The following is a 13,654-nucleotide window of genomic DNA, read 5'->3' as shown; positions in this document are numbered from 1 at the left end:
CTGCTAGCATGGATTGATTTTTTTTCTTGTGAGGACCACTCTCTCATTTCCACGCTGCCAGAGCGGAAAACAGCAGGCTTGTGCCAGCTTTTTGTGGGAAGAGTCTGCTCAACTATCGGTCTCTGCTCAAAGTCAGGGAGACAGATGGTCAGAGAATCAACCCTACACTTCAAAGGAAATGATGCACAGTTATGACCATTAACGAAAGATGGGACCCTCGCACTTCTTTCTGAGGCTGCTTGGAACGTTATTATTCCCTTTTTTTGTCCTGCTATTATCAATCTCCTGTGAATTTCGTGGAGCTGTTTTCTTTCTCTACCCTGCTGTTTTTCCCTTGCTGCCAATATATGCTTATTTCAATGATTTGAACTGCTGCTTTCCCTTTCTCCTTTTCTGCGCAGCTTTTGCATTGGTTTCAATCTCCAGTTCCTTAGCAGTTGCAAGAACTTTTTTCCTGATTTTCATGTTGGTCTGTAAACCAAAAATACCTCTGATACTGGTGCAATATAGTCATTGAACTCAGGGTTGTGATGTCTAGAGTTTAAAAAAAACATATGCCACGGAGCGTTGGTGGTATAGTGGTGAGCATAGCTGCCTTCCAAGCAGTTGACCCGGGTTCGATTCCCGGCCAACGCAGTGCTAATATTTATACATTAAGCAAGCTGTAGCTATTTTAACGCAATATGTTAAAAAAAAGAGAAATATCTTGACCAGATTACTCAGCTATTAGATAAATAATAAACAAAGACATAGGCAGGCATCCCAAAAGCCCCGTCTGCGACTTTCTATGTCCTGAAATTTTTATATTTTACAAACAGCAGTCACCACTCACAACTGCTGGTAATAAATGTGCTGCGGGGGGCAGGCAATGAAACGGCTAAGCCCTTCTGCCCGACCAGCCTTTAGAACTGCAGCATCTCTGCAGTAAAAAGTGTTTCAGGTCAATATCTGTCCCCTGGAAAAAATGTGCGAGACCCACCACCGATAAATGTGGCAAAAGTCCCCAACATTTTCTGCATATTTGTGCTCTTACCTGAAAGCAGCGCCACCTTGTAGTCATCGCAGGCAACTGCAGCATACAACCAAATTGATCCGAGAGCAAGGTGAAAGAAACCCAAGGGAACAGCCCCTGTCTGCAGCAGGAAGGTTGGCTGCTTCGAATGGACAGAACTTCCAGTCCTAAGTCCACTCACGTCCCGAACGCTCCCAAATGCTCATACCGGGCAAGCCCTCACCGGGTGCACCTCTGGCTCCCAGGTAAGGCCAAAACCTGAGCATGGTAGCGCAGGATCACAGAGAAGGAGCGGGTGGGGGTGCTTCTGTCTTGACAAAGGTGTGACATGGCTAGTGACTGAGAGGGCCTTGACTTTCCCCTATGACTGACTGTGAGAGGGGAAGGCGAAGATTTTCTGCACCCAGCATGCCTTGTGACATTCTTAGGCAAATGAGGTGAGAGCCCTGCCAGAATAGCTCCAGCGATCCCATGCCACTCCTCTGAAGGCTCCTGATCTGCATAACCACAGCATTTCGAGCAGGAAGCAGAGTGGCGCAGCGGAAGCGTGCTGGGCCCATAACCCAGAGGTCGATGGATCGAAACCATCCTCTGCTAGCATGGATTGATTTTTTTTCTTGTGAGGACCACTCTCTCGTTTCCACGCTGCCAGAGCGGAAAACAGCAGGCTTGTGCCAGCTTTTTGTGGGAAGAGACTGCTCAACTATCGGTCTCTGCTCAAAGTCAGGGAGACAGATGGTCAGAGAATCAACCCTACACTTCAAAGGAAATGATGCACAGTTATGACCATTAAAGAAAGATGGGACCCTCGCACTTCTTTCTGAGCCTGCTTGGAACGTTATTATTCCCTTTTTTTGTCCTGCTATTATCAATCTCCTGTGAATTTCGTGGAGCTGTTTTCTTTCTCTACCCTGCAGTTTTTCCCTTGCTGCCAATATATGCTTATTTCAATGATTTGAACTGCTGCTTTCCCTTTCTCCTTTTCTGCGCAGCTTTTGCATTGGTTTCAATCTCCAGTTCCTTACCAGTTGCAAGAACTTTTTTCCTGATTTTCATGTTGGTCTGTAAACCAAAAATACCTCTGATACTGGTGCAATATAGTAATTGAACTCAGGGTTGTGATGTCTAGAGTTTAAAAAAAACATATGCCACGGAGCGTTGGTGGTATAGTGGTGAGCATAGCTGCCTTCCAAGCAGTTGACCCGGGTTCGATTCCTGGGCAACGCAGTGCTAATATTTATACATTAAGCAAGCTGTAGCTATTCTAATGCAATATGTTAAAAAAAAGAGAAATATCTTGACCAGATTACTCAGCTATTAGATAAATAATAAACAAAGACATAGGCAGGCATCCTAAAAGCCCCGTCTGCGACTTTCTATGTCCTGAAATTTTTATATTTTACAAACAGCAGTCACCACTCACAACTGCTGGTAATAAATGGGCTGCAGGGGGGCAGGCAATGAAACGGCTAAGCCCTTCTGCCCGACCAGCCTTTAGAACTGCAGCATCTCTGCAGTAAAAAGTGTTTCAGGTCAATATCTCTCCCCTGGAAAAAATGTGCGAGTCCCACCACCGATAAATGTGGCAAAAATCCCCAACATTTTCTGCATATTTGTGCTCTTACCTGAAAGCAGCGCCACCTTGTAGTCATCGCAGGCAACTGCAGCATACAACCAAATTTATCCGAGAGCAAGGTGAAAGAAACCCAAGGGAACAGCCCCTGTCTGCAGCAGGAAGGTTGGCTGCTTTGAATGGACAGAACTTCCAGTCCTAAGTCCACTCACGTCCCGAACGCTCCCAAACGCTCATACCGGGCAAGCCCTCACCGGGTGCACCTCTGGCTCCCAGGTAAGGCCAAAACCTGAGCATGGTAGCGCAGGATCACAGAGAAGGAGCGGGTGCGGGTGCTTCTGTCTTGACAAAGGCGTGACATGGCTAGTGACTGAGAGGGCCTTGACTTTCCCCTATGACTGACTGTGAGAGGGGAAGGCGAAGATTTTCTGCACCCAGCATGCCTTGTGACATTCTTAGGCAAATGAGGTGAGAGCCCTGCCAGAATAGCTCCAGCGATCCCATGCCACTCCTCTGAAGGCTCCTGATCTGCATAACCACAGCATTTCGAGCAGGAAGCAGAGTGGCGCAGCGGAAGCGTGCTGGGCCCATAACCCAGAGGTCGATGGATCGAAACCATCCTCTGCTAGCATGGATTGATTTTTTTTCTTGTGAGGACCACTCTCTCGTTTCCACGCTGCCAGAGCGGAAAACAGCAGGCTTGTGCCAGCTTTTTGTGGGAAGAGACTGCTCAACTATCGGTCTCTGCTCAAAGTCAGGGAGACAGATGGTCAGAGAATCAACCCTACACTTCAAAGGAAATGATGCACAGTTATGACCATTAAAGAAAGATGGGACCCTCGCACTTCTTTCTGAGCCTGCTTGGAACGTTATTATTCCCTTTTTTTGTCCTGCTATTATCAATCTCCTGTGAATTTCGTGGAGCTGTTTTCTTTCTCTACCCTGCTGTTTTTCCCTTGCTGCCAATATATGCTTATTTCAATGATTTGAACTGCTGCTTTCCCTTTCTCCTTTTCTGCGCAGCTTTTGCATTGGTTTCAATCTCCAGTTCCTTACCAGTTGCAAGAACTTTTTTCCTGATTTTCATGTTGGTCTGTAAACCAAAAATACCTCTGATACTGGTGCAATATAGTAATTGAACTCAGGGTTGTGATGTCTAGAGTTTAAAAAAAACATATCCCACGGAGCGTTGGTGGTATAGTGGTGAGCATAGCTGCCTTCCAAGCAGTTGACCCGGGTTCGATTCCTGGCCAACGCAGTGCTAATATTTATACATTAAGCAAGCTGTAGCTATTCTAACGCAATATGTTAAAAAAAAGAGAAATATCTTGACCAGATTACTCAGCTATCAGATAAATAATAAACAAAGACATAGGCAGGCATCCTAAAAGCCCCGTCTGCGACTTTCTATGTCCTGAAATTTTTATATTTTACAAACAGCAGTCACCACTCACAACTGCTGGTAATAAATGGGCTGCAGGGGGGCAGGCAATGAAACGGCTAAGCCCTTCTGCCCGACCAGCCTTTAGAACTGCAGCATCTCTGCAGTAAAAAGTGTTTCAGGTCAATATCTCTCCCCTGGAAAAAATGTGCGAGACCCACCACCGATAAATGTGGCAAAAGTCCCCAACATTTTCTGCATATTTGTGCTCTTACCTGAAAGCAGCGCCACCTTGTAGTCATCGCAGGCAACTGCAGCATACAACCAAATTTATCCGAGAGCAAGATGAAAGAAACCCAAGGGAACAGCCCCTGTCTGCAGCAGGAAGGTTGGCTGCTTTGAATGGACAGAACTTCCAGTCCTAAGTCCACTCACGTCCCGAACACTCCCAAACGCTCATACCGGGCAAGCCCTCACCAGGTGCACCTCTGGCTCCCAGGTAAGGCCAAAACCGGAGCATGGTAGCGCAGGATCACAGAGAAGGAGCGGGTGGGGGTGCTTCTGTCTTGACAAAGGCGTGACATGGCTAGTGACTGAGAGGGCCTTGATTTTCCCCTATGACTGACTGTGAGAGGGGAAGGCGAAGATTTTCTGCACCCAGCATGCCTTGTGACATTCTTAGGCAAATGAGGTGAGAGCCCTGCCAGAATAGCTCCAGCGATCCCATGCCACTCCTCTGAAGGCTCCTGATCTGCATAACCACAGCATTTTGAGCAGGAAGCAGAGTGGCGCAGCGGAAGCGTGCTGGGCCCATAACCCAGAGGTCGATGGATCGAAACCATCCTCTGCTAGCATGGATTGATTTTTTTTCTTGTGAGGACCACTCTCGTTTCCACGCTGCCAGAGCGGAAAACAGCAGGCTTGTGCCAGCTTTTTGTGGGAAGAGACTGCTCAACTATCGTCTCTGCTCAAAGTCAGGGAGACAGATGGTCAGAGAATCAACCCTACACTTCAAAGGAAATGATTCACAGTTATGACCATTAACGAAAGATGGGACCCTCGCACTTCTTTCTGAGCCTGCTTGGAACGTTATTATTCCCTTTTTTTGTCCTGCTATTATCAATCTCCTGTGAATTTCGTGGAGCTGTTTTCTTTCTCTACCCTGCTGTTTTTCCCTTGCTGCCAATATATGCTTATTTCAATGATTTGAACTGCTGCTTTCCCTTTCTCCTTTTCTGCGCAGCTTTTGCATTGGTTTCAATCTCCAGTTCCTTAGCAGTTGCAAGAACTTTTTTCCTGATTTTCATGTTGGTCTGTAAACCAAAAATACCTCTGATACTGGTGCAATATAGTCATTGAACTCAGGGTTGTGATGTCTAGAGTTTAAAAAAAACATATGCCACGGAGCGTTGGTGGTATAGTGGTGAGCATAGCTGCCTTCCAAGCAGTTGACCCGGGTTCGATTCCTGGCCAAAGCAGTGCTAATATTTATACATTAAGCAAGCTGTAGCTATTCTAACGCAATATGTTAAAAAAAAGAGAAATATCTTGACCAGATTACTCAGCTATTAGATAAATAATAAACAAAGACATAGGCAGGCATCCTAAAAGCCCCGTCTGCGACTTTCTATGTCCTGAAATTTTTATATTTTACAAACAGCAGTCACCACTCACAACTGCTGGTAATAAATGGGCTGCAGGGGGCAGGCAATGAAACGGCTAAGCCCTTCTGCCCGACCAGCCTTTAGAACTGCAGCATCTCTGCAGTAAAAAGTGTTTCAGGTCAATATCTCTCCCCTGGAAAAAATGTGCGAGTCCCACCACCGATAAATGTGGCAAAAATCCCCAACATTTTCTGCATATTTGTGCTCTTACCTGAAAGCAGCGCCACCTTGTAGTCATCGCAGGCAACTGCAGCATACAACCAAATTTATCCGAGAGCAAGGTGAAAGAAACCCAAGGGAACAGCCCCTGTCTGCAGCAGGAAGGTTGGCTGCTTTGAATGGACAGAACTTCCAGTCCTAAGTCCACTCACGTCCCGAACGCTCCCAAACGCTCATACCGGGCAAGCCCTCACCGGGTGCACCTCTGGCTCCCAGGTAAGGCCAAAACCTGAGCATGGTAGCGCAGGATCACAGAGAAGGAGCGGGTGCGGGTGCTTCTGTCTTGACAAAGGCGTGACATGGCTAGTGACTGAGAGGGCCTTGACTTTCCCCTATGACTGACTGTGAGAGGGGAAGGCGAAGATTTTCTGCACCCAGCATGCCTTGTGACATTCTTAGGCAAATGAGGTGAGAGCCCTGCCAGAATAGCTCCAGCGATCCCATGCCACTCCTCTGAAGGCTCCTGATCTGCATAACCACAGCATTTCAAGCAGGAAGCAGAGTGGAGCAGCGGAAGCGTGCTGGGCCCATAACCCAGAGGTCGATGGATCGAAACCATCCTCTGCTAGCATGGATTGATTTTTTTTCTTGTGAGGACCACTCTCTCGTTTCCACGCTGCCAGAGCGGAAAACAGCAGGCTTGTGCCAGCTTTTTGTGGGAAGAGACTGCTCAACTATCGGTCTCTGCTCAAAGTCAGGGAGACAGATGGTCAGAGAATCAACCCTACACTTCAAAGGAAATGATGCACAGTTATGACCATTAAAGAAAGATGGGACCCTCGCACTTCTTTCTGAGCCTGCTTGGAACGTTATTATTCCCTTTTTTTGTCCTGCTATTATCAATCTCCTGTGAATTTCGTGGAGCTGTTTTCTTTCTCTACCCTGCTGTTTTTCCCTTGCTGCCAATATATGCTTATTTCAATGATTTGAACTGCTGCTTTCCCTTTCTCCTTTTCTGCGCAGCTTTTGCATTGGTTTCAATCTCCAGTTCCTTACCAGTTGCAAGAACTTTTTTCCTGATTTTCATGTTGGTCTGTAAACCAAAAATACCTCTGATACTGGTGCAATATAGTAATTGAACTCAGGGTTGTGATGTCTAGAGTTTAAAAAAAACATTTCCCACGGAGCGTTGGTGGTATAGTGGTGAGCATAGCTGCCTTCCAAGCAGTTGACCCGGGTTCGATTCCTGGCCAACGCAGTGCTAATATTTATACATTAAGCAAGCTGTAGCTATTCTAACGCAATATGTTAAAAAAAAAGAGAAATATCTTGACCAGATTACTCAGCTATTAGATAAATAATAAACAAAGACATAGGCAGGCATCCTAAAAGCCCCGTCTGCGACTTTCTATGTCCTGAAATTTTTATATTTTACAAACAGCAGTCACCACTCACAACTGCTGGTAATAAATGGGCTGCAGGGGGGCAGGCAATGAAACGGCTAAGCCCTTCTGCCCGACCAGCCTTTAGAACTGCAGCATCTCTGCAGTAAAAAGTGTTTCAGGTCAATATCTCTCCCCTGGAAAAAATGTGCGAGACCCACCACCGATAAATGTGGCAAAAGTCCCCAACATTTTCTGCATATTTGTGCTCTTACCTGAAAGCAGCGCCACCTTGTAGTCATCGCAGGCAACTGCAGCATACAACCAAATATATCCGAGAGCAAGATGAAAGAAACCCAAGGGAACAGCCCCTGTCTGCAGCAGGAAGGTTGGCTGCTTTGAATGGACAGAACTTCCAGTCCTAAGTCCACTCACGTCCCGAACACTCCCAAACGCTCATACCGGGCAAGTCCTCACCAGGTGCACCTCTGGCTCCCAGGTAAGGCCAAAACCGGAGCATGGTAGCGCAGGATCACAGAGAAGGAGCGGGTGGGGGTGCTTCTGTCTTGACAAAGGCGTGACATGGCTAGTGACTGAGAGGGCCTTGATTTTCCCCTATGACTGACTGTGAGAGGGGAAGGCGAAGATTTTCTGCACCCAGCATGCCTTGTGACATTCTTAGGCAAATGAGGTGAGAGCCCTGCCAGAATAGCTCCAGCGATCCCATGCCACTCCTCTGAAGGCTCCTGATCTGCATAACCACAGCATTTTGAGCAGGAAGCAGAGTGGCGCAGCGGAAGCGTGCTGGGCCCATAACCCAGAGGTCGATGGATCGAAACCATCCTCTGCTAGCATGGATTGATTTTTTTTCTTGTGAGGACCACTCTCGTTTCCACGCTGCCAGAGCGGAAAACAGCAGGCTTGTGCCAGCTTTTTGTGGGAAGAGACTGCTCAACTATCGGTCTCTGCTCAAAGTCAGGGAGACAGATGGTCAGAGAATCAACCCTACACTTCAAAGGAAATGATGCACAGTTATGACCATTAACGAAAGATGGGACCCTCGCACTTCTTTCTGAGCCTGCTTGGAACGTTATTATTCCCTTTTTTTGTCCTGCTATTATCAATCTCCTGTGAATTTCGTGGAGCTGTTTTCTTTCTCTACCCTGCTGTTTTTCCCTTGCTGCCAATATATGCTTATTTCAATGATTTGAACTGCTGCTTTCCCTTTCTCCTTTTCTGCGCAGCTTTTGCATTGGTTTCAATCTCCAGTTCCTTAGCAGTTGCAAGAACTTTTTTCCTGATTTTCATGTTGGTCTGTAAACCAAAAATACCTCTGATACTGGTGCAATATAGTCATTGAACTCAGGGTTGTGATGTCTAGAGTTTAAAAAAAACATATGCCACGGAGCGTTGGTGGTATAGTGGTGAGCATAGCTGCCTTCCAAGCAGTTGACCCGGGTTCGATTCCTGGCCAAAGCAGTGCTAATATTTATACATTAAGCAAGCTGTAGCTATTCTAACGCAATATGTTAAAAAAAAGAGAAATATCTTGACCAGATTACTCAGCTATTAGATAAATAATAAACAAAGACATAGGCAGGCATCCCAAAAGCCCCGTCTGCGACTTTCTATGTCCTGAAATTTTTATATTTTACAAACAGCAGTCACCACTCACAACTGCTGGTAATAAATAGGCTGCAGGGGGGCAGGCAATGAAACGGCTAAGCCCTTCTGCCCGACCAGCCTTTAGAACTGCAGCATCTCTGCAGTAAAAAGTGTTTCAGGTCAATATCTCTCCCCTGGAAAAAATGTGCGAGACCCACCACCGATAAATGTGGCAAAAGTCCCCAACATTTTCTGCATATTTGTGCTCTTACCTGAACGCAGCGCCACCTTGTAGTCATCGCAGGCAACTGCAGCATACAACCAAATTTATCCGAGAGCAAGGTGAAAGAAACCCAAGGGAACAGCCTCTGTCTGCAGCAGGAAGGTTGGCTGCTTCGAATGGACAGAACTTCCAGTCCTAAGTCCACTCACATCCCAAACGCTCCCAAACACTCGCCCTCACCGGGTGCACCTCTGGCTCCCAGGTAAGGCCAAAACCTGAGCATGGTAGCGCAGGATCACAGAGAAGGAGCGGGTGGGGGTGCTTCTGTCTTGACAAAGGCGTGACATGGCTAGTGACTGAGAGGGCCTTGACTTTCCCCTATGACTGACTGTGAGAGGGGAAGGCGAAGATTTTCTGCACCCAGCATGCCTTGTGACATTCTTAGGCAAATGAGGTGAGAGCCCTGCCAGAATAGCTCCAGCGATCCCATGCCACTCCTCTGAAGGCTCCTGATCTGCATAACCACAGCATTTTGAGCAGGAAGCAGAGTGGCGCAGCGGAAGCGTGCTGGGCCCATAACCCAGAGGTCGATGGATTGAAACCATCCTCTGCTAGCATGGATTGATTTTTTTTCTTGTGAGGACCACTCTCTCATTTCCACGCTGCCAGAGCGGAAAACAGCAGGCTTGTGCCAGCTTTTTGTGGGAAGAGTCTGCTCAACTATCGGTCTCTGCTCAAAGTCAGGGAGACAGATGGTCAGAGAATCAACCCTACACTTCAAAGGAAATGATGCACAGTTATGACCATTAACGAAAGATGGGACCCTCGCACTTCTTTCTGAGGCTGCTTGGAACGTTATTATTCCCTTTTTTTGTCCTGCTATTATCAATCTCCTGTGAATTTCGTGGAGCTGTTTTCTTTCTCTACCCTGCTGTTTTTCCCTTGCTGCCAATATATGCTTATTTCAATGATTTGAACTGCTGCTTTCCCTTTCTCCTTTTCTGCGCAGCTTTTGCATTGGTTTCAATCTCCAGTTCCTTAGCAGTTGCAAGAACTTTTTTCCTGATTTTCATGTTGGTCTGTAAACCAAAAATACCTCTGATACTGGTGCAATATAGTCATTGAACTCAGGGTTGTGATGTCTAGAGTTTAAAAAAAACATATGCCACGGAGCGTTGGTGGTATAGTGGTGAGCATAGCTGCCTTCCAAGCAGTTGACCCGGGTTCGATTCCCGGCCAACGCAGTGCTAATATTTATACATTAAGCAAGCTGTAGCTATTTTAACGCAATATGTTAAAAAAAAGAGAAATATCTTGACCAGATTACTCAGCTATTAGATAAATAATAAACAAAGACATAGGCAGGCATCCCAAAAGCCCCGTCTGCGACTTTCTATGTCCTGAAATTTTTATATTTTACAAACAGCAGTCACCACTCACAACTGCTGGTAATAAATGTGCTGCGGGGGGCAGGCAATGAAACGGCTAAGCCCTTCTGCCCGACCAGCCTTTAGAACTGCAGCATCTCTGCAGTAAAAAGTGTTTCAGGTCAATATCTGTCCCCTGGAAAAAATGTGCGAGACCCACCACCGATAAATGTGGCAAAAGTCCCCAACATTTTCTGCATATTTGTGCTCTTACCTGAAAGCAGCGCCACCTTGTAGTCATCGCAGGCAACTGCAGCATACAACCAAATTGATCCGAGAGCAAGGTGAAAGAAACCCAAGGGAACAGCCCCTGTCTGCAGCAGGAAGGTTGGCTGCTTCGAATGGACAGAACTTCCAGTCCTAAGTCCACTCACGTCCCGAACGCTCCCAAATGCTCATACCGGGCAAGCCCTCACCGGGTGCACCTCTGGCTCCCAGGTAAGGCCAAAACCTGAGCATGGTAGCGCAGGATCACAGAGAAGGAGCGGGTGGGGGTGCTTCTGTCTTGACAAAGGCGTGACATGGCTAGTGACTGAGAGGGCCTTGACTTTCCCCTATGACTGACTGTGAGAGGGGAAGGCGAAGATTTTCTGCACCCAGCATGCCTTGTGACATTCTTAGGCAAATGAGGTGAGAGTCCTGCCAGAATAGCTCCAGCGATCCCATGCCACTCCTCTGAAGGCTCCTGATCTGCATAACCACAGCATTTTGAACAGGAAGCAGAATGGCGCAGCGGAAGCGTGCTGGGCCCATAACCCAGAGGTCGATGGATCGAAACCATCCTCTGCTAGCATGGATTGATTTTTTTTCTTGTGAGGACCACTCTCTCGTTTCCTCGCTGCCAGAGCGGAAAACAGCAGGCTTGTGCCAGCTTTTTGTGGGAAGAGACTGCTCAACTATCGGTCTCTGCTCAAAGTCAGGGAGACAGATGGTCAGAGAATCAACCCTACACTTCAAAGGAAATGATGCACAGTTATGACCATTAAAGAAAGATGGGACCCTCGCACTTCTTTCTGAGCCTGCTTGGAACGTTATTATTCCCTTTTTTTGTCCTGCTATTATCAATCTCCTGTGAATTTCGTGGAGCTGTTTTCTTTCTCTACCCTGCTGTTTTTCCCTTGCTGCCAATATATGCTTATTTCAATGATTTGAACTGCTGCTTTCCCTTTCTCCTTTTCTGCGCAGCTTTTGCATTGGTTTCAATCTCCAGTTCCTTAGCAGTTGCAAGAACTTTTTTCCTGATTTTCATGTTGGTCTGTAAACCAAAAATACCTCTGATACTGGTGCAATATAGTCATTGAACTCAGGGTTGTGATGTCTAGAGTTTAAAAAAAACATATGCCACGGAGCGTTGGTGGTATAGTGGTGAGCATAGCTGCCTTCCAAGCAGTTGACCCGGGTTCGATTCCCGGCCAACGCAGTGCTAATATTTATACATTAAGCAAGCTGTAGCTATTTTAACGCAATATGTTAAAAAAAAGAGAAATATCTTGACCAGATTACTCAGCTATTAGATAAATAATAAACAAGGACATAGGCAGGCATCCCAAAAGCCCCGTCTGCGACTTTCTATGTCCTGAAATTTTGATATTTTACAAACAGCAGTCACCACTCACAACTGCTGGTAATAAATGGGCTGCAGGGGGGCAGGCAATGAAACGGCTAAGCCCTTCTGCCCGACCAGCCTTTAGAACTGCAGCATCTCTGCAGTAAAAAGTGTTTCAGGTCAATATCTCTCCCCTGGAAAAAATGTGCGAGACCCACCACCGATAAATGTGGCAAAAATCCCCAACATTTTCTGCATATTTGTGCTCTTACCTGAAAGCAGCGCCACCTTGTAGTCATCGCAGGCAACTGCAGCATACAACCAAATTTATCCGAGAGCAAGGTGAAAGAAACCCAAGGGAACAGCCCCTGTCTGCAGCAGGAAGGTTGGCTGCTTTCAATGGACAGAACTTCCAGTCCTAAGTCCACTCACGTCCCGAACGCTCCCAAACGCTCATACCGGGCAAGCCCTCACCGGATGCACCTCTGGCTCCCAGGTAAGGCCAAAACCTGAGCATGGTAGCGCAGGATCACAGAGAAGGAGCGGGTGGGGGTGCTTCTGTCTTGACAAATGCGTGACATGGCTAGTGACTGAGAGGGCCTTGACTTTCCCCTATGACTGACTGTGAGAGGGGAAGGCGAAGATTTTCTGCACCCAGCATGCCTTGTGACATTCTTAGGCAAATGAGGTGAGAGCCCTGCCAGAATAGCTCCAGCGATCCCATGCCACTCCTCTGAAAGCTCCTGATCTGCATAACCACAGCATTTCGAGCAGGAAGCAGAGTGGCGCAGCGGAAGCGTGCTGGGCCCATAACCCAGAGGTCGATGGATCGAAACCATCCTCTGCTAGCATGGATTGATTTTTTTTCTTGTGAGGACCACTCTCTCGTTTCCACGCTGCCAGAGCGGAAAACAGCAGGCTTGTGCTTGCTTTTTGTGGGAAGAGACTGCTCAACTATCGGTCTCTGCTCAAAGTCAGGGAGACAGATGGTCAGAGAATCAACCCTACACTTCAAAGGAAATGATGCACAGTTATGACCATTAAAGAAAGATGGGACCCTCGCACTTCTTTCTGAGCCTGCTTGGAACGTTATTATTCCCTTTTTTTGTCCTGCTATTATCAATCTCCTGTGAATTTCGTGGAGCTGTTTTCTTTCTCTACCCTGCTGTTTTTCCCTTGCTGCCAATATATGCTTATTTCAATGATTTGAACTGCTGCTTTCCCTTTCTCCTTTTCTGCGCAGCTTTTGCATTGGTTTCAATCTCCAGTTCCTTACCAGTTGCAAGAACTTTTTTCCTGATTTTCATGTTGGTCTGTAAACCAAAAATACCTCTGATACTGGTGCAATATAGTAATTGAACTCAGGGTTGTGATGTCTAGAGTTTAAAAAAAACATATGCCACGGAGCGTTGGTGGTATAGTGGTGAGCATAGCTGCCTTCCAAGCAGTTGACCCGGGTTCGATTCCTGGCCAACGCAGTGCTAATATTTATACATTAAGCAAGCTGTAGCTATTCTAACGCAATATGTTAAAAAAAAGAGAAATATCTTGACCAGATTACTCAGCTATTAGATAAATAATAAACAAAGACATAGGCAGGCATCCTAAAAGCCCCGTCTGCGACTTTCTATGTCCTGAAATTTTTATATTTTACAAACAGCAGTCACCACTCACAACTGCTG

General features: G+C 46.7%; 3 non-coding genes across 3 annotated transcripts; all 3 read left to right on the top strand.

Annotated features, from left to right (window-relative positions):
• The first annotated feature begins 564 nt into the window (after positions 1-564).
• TRNAG-UCC (transfer RNA glycine (anticodon UCC)) lies at positions 565-636 on the top strand. Its single transcript has one exon. It is a non-coding gene; the product is annotated as a tRNA-Gly (tRNA).
• Positions 637-10,171: 9,535 nt separating this feature from the next.
• Positions 10,172-10,243, top strand: TRNAG-UCC (transfer RNA glycine (anticodon UCC)). Its single transcript has one exon. It is a non-coding gene; the product is annotated as a tRNA-Gly (tRNA).
• Positions 10,244-11,774: 1,531 nt separating this feature from the next.
• TRNAG-UCC (transfer RNA glycine (anticodon UCC)) lies at positions 11,775-11,846 on the top strand. Its single transcript has one exon. It is a non-coding gene; the product is annotated as a tRNA-Gly (tRNA).
• The last annotated feature ends 1,808 nt before the right edge of the window (positions 11,847-13,654 follow it).

This window comes from Pleurodeles waltl, unplaced genomic scaffold (genome assembly GCF_031143425.1).
Source record: "Pleurodeles waltl isolate 20211129_DDA unplaced genomic scaffold, aPleWal1.hap1.20221129 scaffold_69, whole genome shotgun sequence".
In the NCBI taxonomy this organism is placed as follows: Eukaryota; Metazoa; Chordata; class Amphibia; order Caudata; family Salamandridae; genus Pleurodeles; species Pleurodeles waltl.
The sequence above is the reverse complement of the archived record's forward strand: the minus strand, read 5'-3'. Positions and strand labels throughout refer to the sequence as shown.